Here is a 6,000-nt window from a genome sequence, read left to right on the forward strand (position 1 = left end):
CAGTCAGATCAATTACTTAGACAGCTATCGTTATTCTAGCAAAGAAACCTCATTCTTTGAAAAAGTTTAGGGCACATTTATCTTTCTGGACTATTATACTGGGGAGGAATGAACTGTTTTGGTGACCGGTGGCTAGAAGCATATTATTGATCATAAAATCAAATCGGAGCAATATACTGATTAAAAAAGCTTAAAATATTGTTGATGGTCATAGAACTGCCCAGAACATTTTAAAAAGTACTACCAATTTAGATTAATCCTCAGGTGTATATTCTGCAGGTTTAACACTGCTATGTAACTTCCACTTAAGAGAAAGCTCATATACAGCCTCTTCCAAATCGTAGATAGAATAAACTTGTGTCTGCCTGCAAGCCCCATCGTGCAAATGTATCCAAGGATTACTTGAAGAAGTGGCAAAGCCAAAGGTTCTGTCTTTATTTCTCCTTTCTTTACTCATTCCTTCCACTTCCCTGTTTGCATTATCTCTTCTCTTTATCAAAACCACATTCATCTTCTTACGGCACTCTACTTAGGTGGGCTGTAACTTGCCAGAAGTTTCTGGTTATATGAACATTTCAAATAAGCTTGAGAAAAGAACACACATAATGTCTCAGACCCGTACATAAATGAACTATTTAAATGAATTACGGTAGTAAAAAGCGTTTTAAGCCTTAAAATTGTATGTTTCAATAACATAGATATGCACCAGAAAAATTATTTTAAAGAGGTGGCATCTTCTCTGTTTTATCATCTAGAAACATTTATGTCTTGACTTTGAACAGCTACAAATTTCAGAGAATACTTGAGAGAAGTTCAGTGTAAAAATGGTGTTTGGCAAAGTTAGAGCTTAATATTGTATATATTTTAAAAATTATCACGAAAAATTTGTCAGTATAAAACAGGAGGGAGAGATTTTGTGGGTTTTTTTTAATGAAGCATTTATCTTCAGATAAAATAAAACCTGCCAAACTCCAACTGGCTTTATAGAGAAAATAAATCCCCTTCCTCTGTTCTGATTTTGCTACAGTTCAATAATACTCCAGTTAACAGGGAAAAAAAAGTCATCTGATAGCCTACAAAAAGCTAAAGAAATCAGTATACACCCTAACTCTTCAAATAAACTGAGCAATAATTAAATGCCTACTACTGCTATTCCATCAGTGTACTTAGGCAGACATATAATTCTCTATCAAGTTCTAGTTATAGTAAAGAAACATAAGATTTCAGTAAGACAACCTTTGACTATGAGACAGTAAGTTTGGGTTTCATTGTATTTCAGAAGTGTAAATTGTACCACTTAGATCTTTTAAAACTATGGAAAAATACCTGAGACTGATACTCAGCTTATTTACTTTCTCTCTATCCCACAAAACTCTATCCCACAAAACATTCTCATTGACATTTTAAGTATCTAAAAAAGGAAGCACCACCCCCATCAATTGAGGACAAAAGGCTACTCATATTCACTTTGCTGCTGCCAGCAGTCCAGCTAGATTCTCCACTGGCTTTGCATGGAACTGAATTTGCTGTGTCTTCAACTGAGAATTCCTCTAGGCCAGGGACCTGATATTTGGCATTACTGATGCTATACAAACAAAATTATTATATAACATTTCAATCAGAGAAAATTTCATTAAATAATTTTTGTGCATCTTTCTCCTTTTCTATTGTTTCATCGATGATAAGCTTTCAAGATAAATGAGACTAAGTCAACAGGTTCTGCAAATCACTGTCACTCCATTCAAGTCAATGGAATTATGCTGATGGATACAAAATACAGTATCTGGCTCTGAAAACAGTACTGTAAAATTACTACCAAATTTTAAAAAGCCAGAACAAAACTACAGACCTCCAGAAAAAAAACAACCAATAGCTTAATATTTTTAACAATTAATATCCTAAAATAGGCTTTATCAGTTATTTTCTAGTGTCAAGGTAGACAAGGAGAAATGTAGTCATTACAGTCAGTTCCTCTAGACACATTTTTATTTCAAAAGCACACAACTGTGATTCTAACCTGTTCAGATTTCACTGAAGTCCCAGAATAATTATATTAATTATGTTTTTCTGCTGCACAGAAATAAAATGTCAGCCCAGTTGCCTCCTTAAGCTTTGGACTGGATCTGGTGCCCTGTCCTCTCTACCTATTTCTTTGTATTTTCTCTTTCAAATACATTTAAATTCCTCTCATTTAAATAAGTAAGAAATCCTTGGGTCTAACATACAATTTATTTCTATCTACCTCTTGCTCCAAAGAGCTCTTGTTTCAATCAGCCCCCTCTCTCTCCCAACTTGGAACTACTTGTTGGACTTCCTATGCACTGCCCAATCTTGAAATTATTTCAGTTACAACGCTGCTCATCAAAAACTTTGCTTATGATCTGTTTGAATTTTCTCATGACCAGTGTTGATTTCACCAATGCAGAAAAATCTTGCCTCATTCTTTCTCCGAGTTCTTCGTCTTTCACATGTAAATTTATTGATTTTAAGGCCAATAAAGATCATTTACTCATGGAAAGAATGCCTACAGTGTGTGGCACAGTGCAGAGACCCTATGTTTACCACAGATACATGCTTGCAAATCCATACAGGCATCATCACATTAAGACACACTAAGTCCAAAAGCTGTACAGATGTATTCTTGTGGCACCACACCTAAGCTGACATTTCAGTCAGTGAATGGCTATAACACTTACAGACGTATTTCCTTCTGTGGAGGTAACTTAAGCATCTCAATGTCCAAGATGCGAAAGTGCCATTAGTCTATGTTGCAATGGGCAAGTCACAGAATTTTGGTCAGTTCCTCCTGTATTTAAAACAAATTCTAGGACTCAAGCATCTCTTCACTAAACCACCCAGCCTTGATCTGAAGGATTCAAGAGAGAGAAAATATATCATAATTTAATTTGGTAGGGTTTTCCAGCAGCTATTCACGTTTATCATTATGTATTTGTTGTGTTTCTAGTAACTGTTTCTTACTAATAATTTCTGTGGGATAACGCCCCCGCCATGATACGTAAGAAACATGTGCATTCTGCTCACAGAATGCACAACGGTCATGGTTAGCAAAGTGCGGTATTTTGTAACTCCATTAATGTACCATCCCCTAATCTCTGCAAGTAAGTGAACAGGAGAAACAAATAGGGATTCCTTTCTGGAGTTAAAGGAACAGTTCCCTGATTGTTGGAGATAACTGAGGTTTGTGGGTTACTTATCTTAGTAAATTTTTGCAGTCTCTTGCAATAAAGCCTTATTACAATCATGGGCACTCTACGTTTCTCTCCTTGATTGCTACTTCACTTAAATAATGGAGTACAGCAGTTCTACATGTGTAATTAATTACTTCCTTTTCAGAGAGACAGAGGCATCCATTCATTGACACAGTATTATAAAATATGCTGTTAGCCAGGAATTTAAACGTGAGAAAAGTTGCAAGACTCCTCCAGTCCTCTTACTGGTACTGTACACTGCTCTTCCCCATAGGTACTGAGACTATGAGTAATACCCTTATCTGGAGCAGAAGTACTACAAAGCACACAAAAATGGTCACCATGGATCAGAATAAATGCCTACACAGAAGAGCTGAGGTCTTGAGGACTGTTCCTTTCCTATGATGCTACAGTCATATGGTATTTCTTGTCTTTCTTTTTGTCATATTTTTGCTGTCACTTTGCTATGAGAGTGTGATAACAGTCCAACGTGTTTATGCTTTCAAAATGATTAGAATACATTCCTGCAAATCAATATTATGGTGCTTATTCCTGGGATTAACATGTACACCTTTTTTTTATCAATGTCATTTACTTCATAATACAAGGATTGTAAAAATAATTCTCAATACATACGCATACTTTTCATACACCTTAACCACTGGAATATGACATGCACACTGTTACCATTTTAAACATTTATTAGGAAAGAATAGGAAAATGCTAAAAATAATATAAACAGGCAGGTTTTCATAAAGAATCCATACAGAATTCTTCCATTATATATTCAGTATTGAAACTGGTTATGTAATTTTATAGTTAACAAAGATGTTTGGTATTTTGGCACACACTAAATTTTTCTAGCACAGTGCAAACGAAGTTATTTCGCCTTATATGCACCACTAATCACATATGAAGGACCATTTAAAATGTTAAAATTTAATTGAAATTGCTGAATAAATATCAGTGTTAAATATGAAATTTAATTATGAAACAATATACATTTATTTACATTGGACTTTGAAACAGAAGTAAGTTGGTATAAGCTGTTTTACAGACATGCATACTATCCAGAAGTTCTCAAAACAACTTTACGTGACTGAAAAGACCATTGCGGCTTCTGGGAAAAACTACTGATAATGCTGAGAAATGCAAAAGTCTGTGTTCTCCAGCACAGATGATCTTAAAACTACAAGCTTTGTAAAATTATATAACTTCTATATTTGCAAATAAATCCTGTTTACTCTAGGACAGTATGTTTCAAAATGCAAGGAAAAAACATATAACAATATGTTCTTAAAGCTATAATGACAGCTTTCCTTAGCAATCCAAGTCAAATAAGAAGAATTGTTGTATAAAAAGCCACGTTAAATATCAATTTAATTTTCTTTCACACTTTGTGGTCTCATGCTAAAAGAGCTAGAAGGGTGTCTGAGATAATTTCCATTTATGATTATCTAACATCATCATAATAAAGAAATTATAGTGAATTAGAATATGGAAAAACATATCAAAGAAGAGGAAGTCTGCATAGTTGCAGATTTGCTAAGAAAACTGCATGTCATTTTGACCACTGAGTTTCAGGAATACAGGAATTGGCACATTAAGATCTCATAACAACTTTTACTTAGTCATGTGGCTTGAAGTACTCCAGACCCCAGCTCACTAAAGATTATCCCTGATATTACAGCATGAGAGAGCATACTTAACTGCATGACTTAGAAAATCACGTCACAGCACACAAATACAAAGCAGGAAAAAAGAAAAAGAAAAGGTAAAAGTAACCCAATTGTTCCTCATTGTTGTATTATTTAGGAGTTTTAATCTTCTCTGTTCAGTTCACCATGGCTTGTCTATTAATTTAAAAGGGAAAATCAAGTACTAAGGACCATGCAAGAACATGAATACCCATAAAGCAAAGGCACTGAAGGAAAGATAAAGAGCTGAGTTTAACTTTCAGTTTGAAAAAGAAAAAAAGCCTTAGAAATGTTAATATATTCTTGGAATTAATGTAATTTTTTTTGCCCTGTTTCTTGTGAAGGTTTTATTTCTTACGCTCACAATCCTTCTCTCATTGCTTGAAAGCTTCGCTGAAATGTAGAGGCATGAAGATATTCTTATGTGTGGAACAACAACTTTGCAAGTAATCAATCTCAAAATGATTTAAGAATATCAGAAAACAAAATACTAAAACACCATGAAAATACACTCAACATTTTCTATTACCTCCACCCCTTTTTTCCTTCCCCCACCAACAAAAGGCAGAAAGTAAGAGAAATGTTAGGATTATGTTGAGTGTAATCACTGTAGTCAAGAGACTTGGATGAAACACAAGTACATATCTCAATGTGTCTAAACAGACCTTTTCATCTTTTGAGAGTTTACTGAACATAGTTAGTAGTCTTTTGAAGATTCTACAGATATATTCACAGTTTTCAGCATCACAGTAATTTTGCATTGTTTTTCTAAACAGTTTTCTAAATACTAAACTAATGTATTAAAAGAAGTCGTAAAAATGCAACTATTTTACTGAAATGCAAAACTAAAGGAAGAAAGTAAGAAAAATGTACTCTCTAAATGGCTTACTTTTAAATGGAAATTTAATTATAGGCATTTTCCATTTGAAATATATTGCAGCTATCGAATATTTCAAGGTTCAACATACCTATGCAGCCCGTAAGGTAACCTTTTTTAAAAAAGTACTTCATGTCTTCTAAAAGCTACTATTCATGATAATTATCCCTAAAACAGGGAAAAAAAAAGTAGGCACTGAAACGCAATGCTCAACAGA

The 6,000-nt window shown here is 34.1% G+C and overlaps 1 protein-coding gene across 1 annotated transcript in view; it reads right to left on the minus strand.

Annotated features, from left to right (window-relative positions):
- Nucleotides 1-6,000, minus strand: part of GPHN (gephyrin) — a 211,087-nt gene that overhangs the window by 148,194 nt on the left and 56,893 nt on the right. The window lies entirely within an intron of this gene.

This window comes from Pygoscelis adeliae, unplaced genomic scaffold (assembly GCF_000699105.1).
Source record: "Pygoscelis adeliae isolate BGI_AS28 unplaced genomic scaffold, ASM69910v1 Scaffold3, whole genome shotgun sequence".
In the NCBI taxonomy this organism is placed as follows: domain Eukaryota; kingdom Metazoa; phylum Chordata; class Aves; order Sphenisciformes; family Spheniscidae; genus Pygoscelis; species Pygoscelis adeliae.